The sequence below is a fragment of the Monodelphis domestica genome, chromosome 1 (genome assembly GCF_027887165.1).
Source record: "Monodelphis domestica isolate mMonDom1 chromosome 1, mMonDom1.pri, whole genome shotgun sequence".
In the NCBI taxonomy this organism is placed as follows: domain Eukaryota; kingdom Metazoa; phylum Chordata; class Mammalia; order Didelphimorphia; family Didelphidae; genus Monodelphis; species Monodelphis domestica.
This window is the reverse complement of record NC_077227.1, coordinates 654,964,595-654,978,929: the sequence shown is the minus strand read 5'-3', so window position 1 is coordinate 654,978,929 and position 14,335 is coordinate 654,964,595. Positions and strand designations below refer to the sequence as shown.

Genomic DNA, 14,335 nt, shown 5'->3' with positions numbered 1-14,335 from the left:
GAACTAAATGTTATTCTCAATCACTAATTTGACATCCCTAAGAATGAGCTGTTCTGTCACTTTCCCCTTTCTGGAAATGAATTCAGAAATACTGAGGTTTTTAAAAAATGCATTATTTTTATCTTCCCACCACCAATACATACACATTTTACCCCATCTGTGGAGTTTGTTTCCTGATCCAAAAAGGAGAATTCCATAATTAAATCCCACCCCATTTTCCTGATTCCAGACCCTGACAGAAATTCAAAAGAAGCCTAGAACAGAAAGAGAGGGAATAGGAAGAAAGATGCAGAAGGTAAAGTTCTCACATATGTGAGTCCTTGGACACATTTATTTTCTAATTGGGTCTATGGGATATACTTAGAATCTATGGAGTGGTACTAGTACAAGGAGCAGTGATTGAGAACTTTTGAACTAACAAGTAAACATTTAGGACATCTGAGTTAATCTCAATTGTTAGGGGAACTTGATCATTTCAGAGGGAATAACTGAATCATAGATCCTCTTGAAGTCTGTAATGTACAAATTTCCTGAGTTCAATTATCATCTTTGTACTGATTACCCCCAGAAATTATGTGAAAATTAAGCTTTCACATAATGTATATTTTCTTATATCATGTTTGGTTAAAATAAAGATTTTTGTTTGTTTCTTTGCTTTTAAAATGAACCTCTGCTTTCATAAGGAAAGGAAATTAGTTTCTCGTAAAATCACATCCATTGTCCACTGGACTTGTCCTGAGGCCTGTGATTTTTTAATAAGATCTAAAACTTGAAGGTATACAATTATAAAATTATATACACTGTTCAATAACTAAAAGACAACAATGAATCTTAGTCTTATCTTCATTGTTCCATAAAGTTTGTGAGTTAGGGAAAAACAAAACAAAATAATAGTAATTTTAAAGGAATGTATGAGCTGGAAGACAAGACATTCATTGCTACTACTTTTTTCTCTATTATAGGTAGTGAATATCTTTTCTAATGTTTACTATTCCAGCTAGATCTTCCTGATATTCATTTCCTCTGATCTGATTACATTTACATACAATTTTAATTAAAAGAACCTCTAACAAAATGCTCTAAGAACAGGAAAAACATACTTAGTAAAGAAATAGATGATGATGGTACTACACTTTTCTTAGAGAAATTTTCAGAAGGTTTATTTTTTCAAATCATTGGTCTTCCTCTCCTTGAGAATGATAATTGGAAGAAGGCCCATATGCATCCATGAGTGAGAATGTTCTGGGTTTTCTATCAGAATGATCCAATGGGCATCCCTAAAATGCACCAAGAGCTCCATTTCAGCAGACTCAGAATACTCCATTGCAACTCTAAATTTAAAGAGCATAAGAATATATTCTTAGTTGTTGCAAGGTATCTAATTTCTGTACTTATCCATTTGTTTTGTCCAGCCCAAGGGAAGGGGGAAAAATAAAAACAATAACAATAACCCTGAGTCACCTTATTAGAATAAAATCAATAGTAATGGCCAAGATCCACTTTTGAACATCAAATAGCCACCATTTTCCCCTGAATTCACCCAGCATGAGTCTGCAGTCATGAATTTTGACTTACACCCTAGATATGACTACTCTGACCACTAATTCCAATGACTGGTTATGTTTGACGCAGATAAGAACTCAATAAACATTCACCCCACCTTCTCTGCACAAGATGCCTTACTCCATCCTAGATCTCAGCAGATTACTTCAAGCATCTCCATCCTTCTTGCCCATACCTACATGTGTGGTTATTTCCCCTCAGTAAAGTTTGTCTGTTATACTTGTTCTTCTATGCTGGATGCATCCAAAGTTATTGGGGATAAAACTCCCTCTCACCATATCAGGTCTCTTTGCAGGGACATGTTTAGGGCTGTGACTAATGGCTTGGTGGCCAATACAAATAGTAAACAATCAGTCAAAAATACATATTTTCATAGCATGCTTCCTTCTTCCTCCCTGATACTATTCCTCTGACTAGGGCCTTTGATGTAATCACACAACCCTTGGGTTTTCTCCATTCAGCATAAGAGGAAATTAAGGAAATTGTCCAATTTTCAGTATAACACTTTGATATTCCAAAGCTCCTTCAACATTCCCAGGTCTGTAATAAATTAAATACCTAATTTTTAAAACATAATTTAGAAATGACAAGTTTTATTATTTTGGATATTTGTATGGCAAATCCAAATGATGGATTTTTATAAATATTCCAGAAATATATATTTTTCAACCTAGTATACTAGTTCTAATACAGAATGACTTTGCTACATTTTGTTTTCTTTAAATCTATATGGGAAGAAGGGAATTTCAGACTGAAGGGGGATAAAGAAATATGATGTGACTTTGTAGGCCATTCTCCTCCTTTAATGTCATAACTCTCTACATTTTAGCCTCCTGTGATATATGCCTGACCATGTCCTTTTGGCTTCAGGCTGAAGGCATTAATATTTTTTAAACTATTTTTCCTGCCTTACAGCTGTTAGAATGCTGACCCAAGAACAAATTGTAATACTTATGTATTTCAGATACTGATCAGTGGCACTGGTACACATCTACATAATTGGAATATCTAAATAATGGTTGTGCATGCTAAAATGTCCCTCTAAATTCTGGCTAAGTTGATATTGACAGTATCACTGATATCTTTATGGTAATTCCAGAGGAAATCCATTGTGGATAGGTAAATAAAAATAGCATAATTTGGTCTCCAATACAGCTCTCCACTTGTTTTTTTCTTTTTCTCAAAATATAACTTTACATGTAAAATCATATTTGTAAATTTAATGAATTTTAATAATGAAATCTGGCCCTAATTACTCCTTCATTGAAAAAAATGCTCTAAACAGATTAGTATTGAATGTGTTTTAGTTCTCATTCCTATCTGCTAAACATCATTCATTCTGTCTATTGATAAGGAAAAGTGTACTTTGATAGCATCTCTTGACATAGCCTTTGCTTATTGTTACCAATCCCCCAACAGGGAAATCAAAGAAAACTGACCACTTTGAAGACCAATGTGAAAAATCAAAGCAGCAAAGAAAACTACAGTCAAAACTGAGGAGTTGATTGAATTTGTCTTAAAAAAAAATCTTTTCTATGCTATTTTTCTATTCTTCTATCTTTAAACATCTAGTTGCTCATTGTACTCCTCCCCTCACCTCATATCAAAACCAAGTCTCTGCAAAGAAGCTAATATCAATGATTTCCACAACAGTATAATAACAAGTGAGTCCATTGAGTGGAAAGAGTATTGTTTTCCAACCCTGCCTTTTGCCACTAACTTTGTATGAGGCTTTAGACCTTCACTTTCTGAGACCTTGATTTCCTCATCTGACAAATAAGATCTTAGACTGGATGATAACTTCTTGCTTTAAGTTAGTGATAGTTTCACCTTTCAAAAGAGAAAAAAAGGGGGAACAATAAAGGAAAATTTTATTCTAAATCTGGGTTTGCCAAGTCTGAGAAGATCTTTCCAAAAGGTCATTCATTACAAACCATGCCTTCTATTCTGATTCTAGAATATCAATTCACCAAGGTTCTTGATGACCACCTAGTTTTTATATCTTTCTTCTCTTGCTCTCCATGCATTTATTCCTATTTATTTCCTTTTATGTCTTCATGCTAACAGCCTAAAATGTAGAAACTACTTCTAGATGTAGATATGAAGGGCATCCTGGGGAGAAGTGAATATTCTCTCCAAGTGTGTATAATTCAGAAAGAGAAAAGTCTTGCAATAGTGTGACATACATCCTCAATCTGATGATATTTCAAAGGGTTCAGAAGACATTCATAGAATTTAGTGGACTAAAATGGTATTAGGAAAGTTAGCCCAGGACAACTTAGAACTGCTTAAGAAACAAACTACAAAGACACGAAGGGAAAAAAGTTCCAAGAAGCAAGAAAAAAATGGGATTTTTTTTTTTTCTGAAGAGGTCAGTGTAGCTACTCAAGAAACTCTCTAACCAACATAGGTTTTTAAGAGAAATATACTGGAGATGGAAGCAAGGTGAAGTAGCAGAATTTGAATGTAAGAGCATGACACATTCCAATGAATATAGTGTCATCATTGCTAAGTCTCAGAATGAGTTGAAGCTAATGAAAGGAGCATTTCTTGTTTATTCTTTGGGCAAATCAAATGAAAAAAGGAATATTAAAAAAGGAATAGAACTTTCACTTAGGATAGATAGATTGATCATCATGACAATACAGATAAGGCAGAGATATGCTGCTTTCATATATATATATATACATACTCACATCTATATACATACACATTTATTACTATATCACAAGATCTATATATAACACATGTCTATGTAATGTGTTGTCTATATACTGCATGCATAGATATAGACACATAACACATGTATATGTTAATGTGTTATGAAAACAAATATTGTGCTATATGTATGTGCTTATATTTTACCATATATTGAGTACACATGCATTATATGGGTATGTGTGTGTACTGAAGTTTTCCATTCTCTGGAACCATTCTTTTTTTTTTGAGTAATTGAACCATTAATTTTCCTTTCTTAAAGATCTTACTTTGTCTTATAAGAATATTGAAAAGTCATTTCTTAATATTGTCTATGTGAGGACACTATATAAATGTATTTGAATGAAGGGAAAATATAAAAAGCATTCTATTGTAAAAATCATGGCCTGCCATTAATAATCTGAAATCACAATGAAAGGAGGCCCTTTTCAATGTAACAGCAGGACTTCCCCCATTCCCTAATTTGCTGTAGTTAGTGCCTTAAACAAAGCTGAAAAGTAAAGATGGTCAACATTATTACTACTGTGGAAACACATTGTATATCAGCTTGAGTTAAAAATTATAGCTGAGAAAATGTTTTATCAACTAATGGTGGCTTTCATGTCTTAAAAATCAAAGTAGGTATTGCTCTATGCCTTTAACAGTAAACTCACATATCATTATTTTGGCAGCATATGTCATTATTCCACATAATATGGTACAATCATGTAATATGGAAATGGCAAAATGCCTTTTTCTCCTGTAGGAAAATCCTGAAAGTTCAAAATATTTAAAATGTACTCAATTTTTCACTTAATCTCTGGGAAAATGCCTCATTACATAATGGTTTGAGTTTTCTTTCCAGCTTAAACATGTGTGGGCATGGTTCATAGAAATGTCAAAAATGTGTTTTACAGCCCTATATATAAAAAAGAACATGACAGATGTACTCAGGGCATAGAAATTCCCTTATAGACAATCTGAACAGTGGGGAAAAATATAAGTAAAATATAAAAACATGTAATCATCATAAAGGGCATTGGTGTATACTGGAGAGAATGTTGTATGGTGAGTCAGCAAGGAAGCAGATTTAAATTCTCTCACAAATTCACTAGCTGGATGACCATAGGCAAATCACTTCACTGCTCTTTGCCCAGTTTTCTCATCTATAAAATGGGGAAAATAATTATACTGATTAATTTTATAAGATTGTTATGAAGATGAAATATTATATTAAAGAAATTGTTTTAAGAACTTTAAGTTATATATACATATATAATCAGTTATATTTATAATCATGTAATTTATTATTATTGTTGTTATTATTATATTCTGCTTCAGAGTGCCCCTTTGTCAGCAGTAATACAATGGCTATATTCACTTTCTCCCTACTACTACAATAACCTTTACTTTCCTTAATATTTGTTTTTCTGAAGCATACAATATAGCATTTGTTTCTACATTGTATCATATTTTCCTCTTGTATATGAATCTTGACTCTCCAGTCTCATAAGATCATCAAGAGCTTGGACTACATACCAAAGAATGTAGCACATATATATTAGTCTAATTTTGGGGTCCGATTTAGTGGGAGGAATAATTTTAGAGATATGGAATAAGGGTTCTGATGACCTTGGTACATCAGCACGGTAAAAAGGGAAAATAGGGAATAACTGAATTAAACAGTTGAGTCTCCTAGGACATAAAACATGTCAGACTTCTAGTGAATAATACCTTCCCCAACCTTCTACATTTCTTTTCTTCTTATTTTTCCCCAGCTATGAGGAAGGATATGCAGAAAGTTAGGGGCTGGGAAAGGGGTTCCTTCTATTCTTGGACCTAGGAGTGGCCAGTCTAGCACAAGAGTAGTTATGGAAGATCCACAATCAAGGTTAGAGCTAAAGGTACCAGTGCTGGAAACTATGTGGGCACAGTAGATAGAATACAAGACATAGAGTCAAGAAATCTTGAGTTTGAATTTTGTTTCAGACATTTACTAGATCTGGGACACTGGCCAAGTCACTTAACCTCTAACATTCTCAGTTTCTACAGCTAAAAAATTAGAATGATAACATTTATTTCAAAGAGTTGCTATGATAATCAAATAAGTTAACATGTAAAGTGCTTTGAAAACCTTAACATATAATAACAATGAACCTATTTGATATTAATGATGATTATCATGAACTCCTGAACTAACTCCAGGAGACCTAATACTCCCAGAGAATAGAATGTCCAGTGATAATGAAGATACTGACCATTTGTAGAGACCTCTGTTGGATGTATGGAACCTCTTGGCAGTCCAGTAAACCAAAAAGTTTTGACTTCTATATTTTTATGTCTATGACTCTTGAAAGCTTCAAGATGATAGATTATAACCTCGACATACATGAGGTTGCTTTATCAATCAGTTCTGAGAGATCCAATGAGGAAGATGAGATACCCTGGTGAAGAAAGATCTGAAGAGACTGTCAGAATCTATTAGAACATTTTCTTTTTCTGATTTACTCTTGATAAGTCATTTGCCCTAAGCTGTTTCCTAGATGACTGCATTAACTGCCAATGACCTGGCAGTAGCTATTGAATTGATTCACTTAAAAACAAAACAAAATACTGAGTTGAAATCTCTCCTCATGCACTTACTTGTGGTGTATGTCTTAGCAACTAACCTACCATTCTGTGCCTCATTTTCCTTATTTATAAAATGGGGAATTAGGGCATAATCAACTCTAAGTCCCTTTCCAGGTTTAAATTTGTGATATGATAATATATAATCTTTTTATCTGCCCCCCCAAATGTCTGATTTGATATCCACTGCTTCTATAAACTGTCCATTGACTTTTTCATTGGATATTGTTAGTTCTGATCAACTTTTAGAAGGTCAGAGTCTGTGACTGAGGTTGAGCACTCCAAAACCTACTCATTCATTAGCTAAAGAACAATGTTCTTCAATTGTGAAATCCCCTGAGGATATGGAAAGTCATTTGGAGTCTCTAGTCAGGAGAAGAGGCAAATCTGTCCCAAGAGAGGTCGAGTCAGAAAGCTTTTGGAGGATTGGGATGATTTCCTCCACTATTCATAACTAAGCTTACACCTCATTAATGTGTACAAGATAAGTTATTTTCTACAACAAGAGAATTTCAACAAGAACTTTGGGGTTCTGAAGATAAAATGTCTAAATTTGACTTCAGACCTTTTTAGAGCATTCTTTCTTGTGGCATTATCCACATTACTGGACAGATACTGGCAGAAGTTCCTGGAGACATTTAATTTTGTATGCTATTATAGTGTTCATCTGAGTTGAATATAACCTTTATGAATTATTCCTAAAACCTGGATTCTAGTTCCAAATTCACCACTTATTAGCCATTCAACCTTGGGCAAGTTGCTTTACTACTAATAAAAATAGGCATTTCTTTATAAAAGTCTAGTTCTTTATAAAACAAAGTGCTTTCTGTAGATTAAATTATCTGATTCGTTTTCAGCTTTAAAAGAATAATAGCTACAATTATTCCTACTTCACAAATGAGGGAACTTGGTCTTATAGAGCATAACAGGTTTGTGTCAGAAATGCAACCTACATCTAGGAATCTACTCATAATATCATGATACTATTTTTTTTCTCTGAGTTTCAGTTTTCATATTTCTTGGGCCCTTCTGTCATCTGGTTACTCAAAATATTCATCATAACTAGTCTAGTCAAATCTTGATAACATCCTGCTAGCTTCCCCCTTCTACCTAGGATTCAAACCAAAGGCCCACATGGTTTTGATTATCACAATAACTAACTCCCTCACAACTACTTTCTTCCTCTTCCTGTGAGAACATTAATTAAATCTATTCTGCTATTCAAGAAAGTACGAATCAATAAATTGTTCCCATTCACTATACTCTTATCACCGACAATAATAGCACTCGTAGACCTTCCTTGTTTGATTTATCTTACTCCATTAGAGCATAAACTTGATGAGGGCAGGGACTGCCTTGCTTATTTAGCATAATAACTGTCTCATAGAAAGTGCTAAATAACATTTTTATTAAATTATTATTTAATCCATCAATTTATTAATGAGAAAAGTAGTTACCTAGTCTTTCCTCAAAGATTTCCAATGATCAGAACCACACAAAATCCTGAAGTGGATTTTTTGATTCTGTAATAACTAAATATAACTATTGAAGGTCATTGAAATTCTCTTCATAGTAGTAAGTAAGGAAAGTTTGGATATACTCTATAAATTTTTCCATCATTTATCATACTTTTAAAAGTTATTTATTGTATTATTTTCTTTGTTATTTTTCCCCTGTGATATTCTGGCCAAAATCCCAGTTTATTTTTTTTTACTCTGAACCTATAAGAAACATAACATTTCAAAATGTAAATAACAAAGAGTATTACACACATGGAACTATTAATTTCTATTACTTATTTTGATTTTTAACTTGACAAGTGTAGTAACAAATTTGCCTTGTTGTCGCTTTATGAACTGATGAGTTTTTTATTTACTTTTTTTGGTCTATTTTTTAAAATAGAGAATGATGCCTTTTTTGTCCAATTATCTTCAATGGAATTACTTCTCTCACTTTGAATCTGTCATGGGACTAGCCTCTAAGGTGATTATTGTTAGGCCCTAACCCTTACCCTTTGATAAGTGTGGAACATCTTCGACATTTAGCTCTAGTTGGTAGGAAATACAGCTTCATACATACCTTCTACCAGAATGCATCTATAAATGGAATATATTTAAGATGACTAAAGTATCTTTCCTGTGTTACTCTAAAATATCTCTCCTTACAAATAGGTAGACTATGTTGGCAAAAATTCATCATACTATGTTGATTAATTTTAGGATAAATCCATTAATGAAAACACTAGTGACAAGTCACCCAAAGGGTTGTCAATTTGAAATGTGAATAGTCATTCCACTTCCTTTTTTGATTATCTGACTTAGTATGAAGTTAATTCACTTGAACTTCACTGTCAGATAAAAGAACCATTCTTTTCCGTTTTATGTTCTACTTCACTAGGCGTTATGGTTCTAGTCTGTTGCACATTGAAAGCTTGGGTATTTCTCAGCATCATAGTAGTGGATAGAAGAAGAGTTATTAGTGCCCTATGTAAGAGCTAAAAATATGAAGTTATGAGAACAAAAAGGGGAAATACCACTTAAGTAGGCATCCCCCAACTGTATTTATTTTTAAATAATAAGATAAATAATGGAACCAAACAATCGATTATGGAAAACATTTCTTTGATGAATTACTCAGGTATATTTACTTGATTTTCTGTTTATTTATTTGTTGTTAGAGCAGAATGAACTCTGTGCAAGTGTGTGTATGTGATGTGTGTGTCTCTGTGTGGGTATATATGTGTGTGTGTGTATGAGAGAGAGAGACAGAGAGAGAGAGAAAGAGAGAAAGAGAGAGAGAGAGAGAGAGAGAGAGAGAGAGAGAGAGAGAGAGAGAGAGAGAGAGGAGAGAGAAAGAGAGAGAGTGAGAGAGAGAGAGAGAGAGAGAGAGAGAGAGAGAGAGAGAGAGAGAGAGAGAGTGAGCTTTTGGGGTTTGGGGTATAGTTTTGAGGAGGAATGAAGGTTATATATCAAGCCAATACTGCTATGTATTAAAAAAAACAGATATTATCAATAACACCAGTCACTCAAAGGGAGTAAGGATGTATTCAATTTCTATGATTTTAATACTACCACCACTTTCCCCTTTCTACCTTTCGGCTTTCACATCTAGATCAGGGACATTATTAGGATTGAGAACAGTCCAGGGTATGATAGCTATTTTTCTGGTAGTCTGATAATATATCCCTTAGCCTTATTCCAATACCCTCCAAAATCAGGCTTAAACTAGATTAGGAGCATGTACAAATGTTATTTTAACATGTTCACTTAAGGAGGAAAATGTAGAAATTTTAGAAGGTTCAATGCTGTGCTAAGGAAACAAACATTCCCCGGACAAAGGAGAAGCAATCTCAGTGTATTTTGATTTTTGGAAAGGATAGAGCAGTTTGTTTATTCTGTGACAGTTTAAGCATCCTCTGTGATAGCAGGAGAAAATGTTTGCACACTGTGTGTGTATGTGTGTGTGTGTGTGTCTTTGTGGTGAACTTCCTGTAGTGCATTCTAAAACATTTAAGGTTCTAGAATATACAGGAATTTATGTTTTTTTCTGCACATCAGTTTCAATTCTAACCAGAAAGAACCAAATTTTCGATAATCATTTCTGTATTCTTTGACTCAAAGACAGTGGTAATGACTGCCACAATGTACACATCTTGAAGATTAACCGGTCACAAAATTTCTTTAAAATACCCATTCCCATTAGACACCTTTTACTTAGATTTGGATTTATGATCAATGATCAAATCAACTCTGCTATTGTCCCTATATGGGTTGTGCTAATCCATTATTCCATAGCTCAATTCCTCATCTCTGTTAACATTTTATAATTGGTCAACATGGCTTACTATGCTTTGTTTCCTTCATTAGAATGGTATTATCTTAGTTTTGTATTTGCATGCCCAGTGCTCAGCAATTTTTTTGGCAATTCAGAAGAGATTTTTAAAAGTTGTTTAGTTCATTTATTTATTCCTTCATTCTGGAGGAATTTGAAGAGATTTGTATGACCCTAAAATATTTCACAGTTTTTGATAGGGAAAATTTTCATTCATATATATTTTAGATTAGGCCTGTCATGTCATCAATGTAGGGAACTACCAGTGGGGAAAAAAACCCCTCAGTCTCCTAGTACAGATTGTCAACCTTGCAGATACACTCTTCAGAAGAATACAGCAACTGTTGTGTATGAGCATGTGTGTGTGTGTGTGTGTGTGTGTGTGTGTGTAAACATGCATAGACCAATAAAATCACAATTAAAATCTAAAATGATAAAACCTAAAAACATTTATTTATACACAAACATTTAGCTGGATTTCTGGGAAAGAGAGAAAGAGAGATGGAGAGATAGATAGATAGAGAGAGATAGGCAGAAAGACAGCGAGAGAGAAAAAGAGAAAGTGGGACAGAGAGAGCAAGAGGAGAGAGAGAGAGAGAGAGAGAGAGAGAGAGAGAGAGAGAGAGAGAGAGAGAGAGAGAGAGAGAGTGAGAAGAGAGAGAGAAAGAGAGTTGTTTGGAGTACAGGATTATGATAAGTGAATTCCTACCAATGTAATTAGAAAATAAAATTTGAAAAGTTGTCTAGAGGCATGTCAAGGTTAATTATCATAGACATAGTTATCTAGCTAGTATGTGTCAGAGGCAAGTTCTAAACAGATTTCCAGCTTCAAAGACAAGCCATTTTTCCATTTCTCTCTCTGTCTCTGTCTGTCTCTGTGTCTGTCTGTCTGTCTGTCTGTCTGTCTGTCTGTCTGTCTCTCCCTAACTATCCTATATATCCTTTAACTATCTACTGTCTCTGTCAGTCCATCTATTGCTTTTTTGTTTATTATCTATTTGTTTATAGTCCTCCCCAGCCACCACCTCTATGATTTTATCTCTGTGGGTACTCTCTTTTTTTGGAAATTTCTTTCATTGATGCAAATGAGCAACTTATATTTGCATTTTAAATACACTCACAAATAGATTATAAGTAATCATTTGATACTGTTTTGCAATTGTTCTGAATTTTTCTTACTTGAAAATTAGTGAAAGGATGGTTATTGCTGCCTTCTAGTGTGTGTGTGTGTGTGTTTGGAGAGTTAACACCTGACACTTCAAAAATGTTCATCTTTACAAGAGGCATTTTTAACTCAAGAAACCAACCTGATAATATAAACAAGTGTAGTAGGTGGAATTATCATCAGTATAAGGCTTTGGCTGAGTTCCACACATATATTCAATTTCCTGAATTCTCCTTATAAACAGTTTTGCCTTTCTTGGCAAAAGACAGAAATTAATCAGCATAAGTACGCCATTATATGTATCTTCACTTAGGCATGAATTTAATAAAATATTTGCATCTCACTTTTGAAAACATTTCTAAAGAAAATCATGGGTTTGCTAAGGGGTGTAGGTAATTTTAAAGTATTGTGTGGGCTACTTATAAAAACTGATACAGCCTTTCTGCAGTCTATATGTTGCAGACAAATCACAGTGATATATAGATATAGATGGGGAAGGTATTTTGTTTAAGGTTCAAATGTTAATGATCTCATATAATTCACAATTTAATGTAATTATTCACATAATATTTGGTGCAGCATATAAAGTGTGAGATCTGGAGTCAGGAAGATCCAAGTTATAATCCAGTTTCACACAATGACGAAAGACAAGTCAATGAACATCTGTTTGCTTCAAATTTCTCAGCTGTAAGATTGGGATACTAATAGTGCTTACCTCCCGGGGTTTTTATGAGGATAAAATGAGATATTATCTATAAAATGCTTAGCACAGGATCTGGTATATAATTGTAGGTGTTATATAAGAGCTAGGTATTACTGTTATTTTTAATTAAAAAATAGATTTCAATATTAAGCTGTCTCTATGTTGTATTTAATAAGTTTGAGAAATTTTGTTTTCTTCTACCAGTTCAACATGGGCCCCCTTCCTTCTCAAAGCCTCTCAGTGGGAATTGTGATTTTAACCTAGTTAGGCTCTTGCAGTAAGAATGATAGTTTTTTAACTATTGTCTAGTAGCTAGTGCAGAAAAAATGATTTGTCATTTCATATGTTAGTTGGATTTGTAGTAGTCAGCACTTTTTAATTACTTATGCACTTCTGTTGTACTTATATCCTTTCTCTTTCTTTTCTTTTATTATTTTTTTCTTTGAAATAGCATTGTTTATTTCTGAGCAATGAACAATATTTAAAATTCCTTTCTTCTTAGGTTGCTGAGGTGTATTGAATTTAAAGAAAATAATATCTCCATCTTCAGCGTCTATATTTCCCAGCAGCCTGGACAGCATTTTCTGAACCTTTCTCTTTAAAATCTTCATTACTTCAGCCATAATGAATCCCTTTTCAAAATTGGTGTGAATCTTTCCTGCTGCCTAAGGAGGCTTTATCCCTTTCCTGATGGTCCATGCACATACTTCATCTGGGGCTGCATTAAAAAAGTATTCTAGTTGGAGTGCTGCATAGCCAGCCTTAATGATCTTAGGCAAAGCACTTTGTGTCATTGCCTTCCAGATACTTCTGTTACTCCTCAGCACTCATTTCTTGCAACTTGAGCTTCAAGGTCCCACTAAAAGGAATGATCAAGGCACCTGTGTCATGCTTGCCCACCCACTCTTTAATTTTTATCAACCATTTGTTTTTTCTTTCTAATCTAGTCCTTTTCTGAAAGGTTAACCAGGTAGATCATTGGTTTTGAAGCCAGAAACAAGTGTTTATTCAACACTTCAATCTCTTTGTCATTCCAATCTTGATAGAAGCATACAGGTTTATTTTCATTTATAACCCAACTTTTAATTTTGCACATTATGTCTTATTCAGGTTTTAATTTCTTGTCTCCTCCTCTCACAGCCACCTTTTCCAGTTTATCTATTATGGGCATAATTATTTCCTCATCTTTAAGTTGAAGTTCTTCATGTATTATTTCGATGTCTTGAACAGGATCTACACTTCCTTCAATGTGAGTGATGTCATCATCTTCAAATGATCACATTAGATAAAAGATTCCATCACAGGAGCTTATATGAGACAAAAAGGCATTTATTTCCTAGTCCCTGTCCAGCACGAGCTCCTTTCACAAGGCCAGCAACATCAACTACATTCAAAAAGACAAGAGTTTTGCTTGGAGGTTTATGATATTGTCACTCGATTCTCATTAGGATCAATAGTGCAGGATGGGAAATTTTCTGCTGCCGCCTGACTCTTTGTTAGGACATTGAAGAATGTAGACTTCCTATCATTTGGTAATCCAACAATTCCAATTTTCAGCAAAGTCCCAAATCTTCCAATGATTGGATGTGGTTTAATTGCATCACCTCCCTTTTGGGGGGCATCTTGGTGAGGGGGTGGCTATGACACAAAGATCCCCAGCATGCGGGGACATCGAGGCTAACAGCAGTTTCTTTTATTTAAAAAAAAAAGGTTTTCCAGATTATATTTTGGTATAATTTCCTTTTTTT

At 34.1% G+C, this 14,335-nt stretch overlaps 1 protein-coding gene and 1 pseudogene across 44 annotated transcripts in view; both read right to left on the bottom strand.

The window, feature by feature from the left end:
- Positions 1-14,335, bottom strand: part of NRXN1 (neurexin 1) — a 1,454,617-nt gene that overhangs the window by 1,152,403 nt on the left and 287,879 nt on the right. The gene's annotated exons all lie outside the window — the stretch shown is intronic.
- Positions 5,578-14,335, bottom strand: part of LOC103092009 (obg-like ATPase 1) — a 92,272-nt pseudogene continuing 83,514 nt past the window's right edge.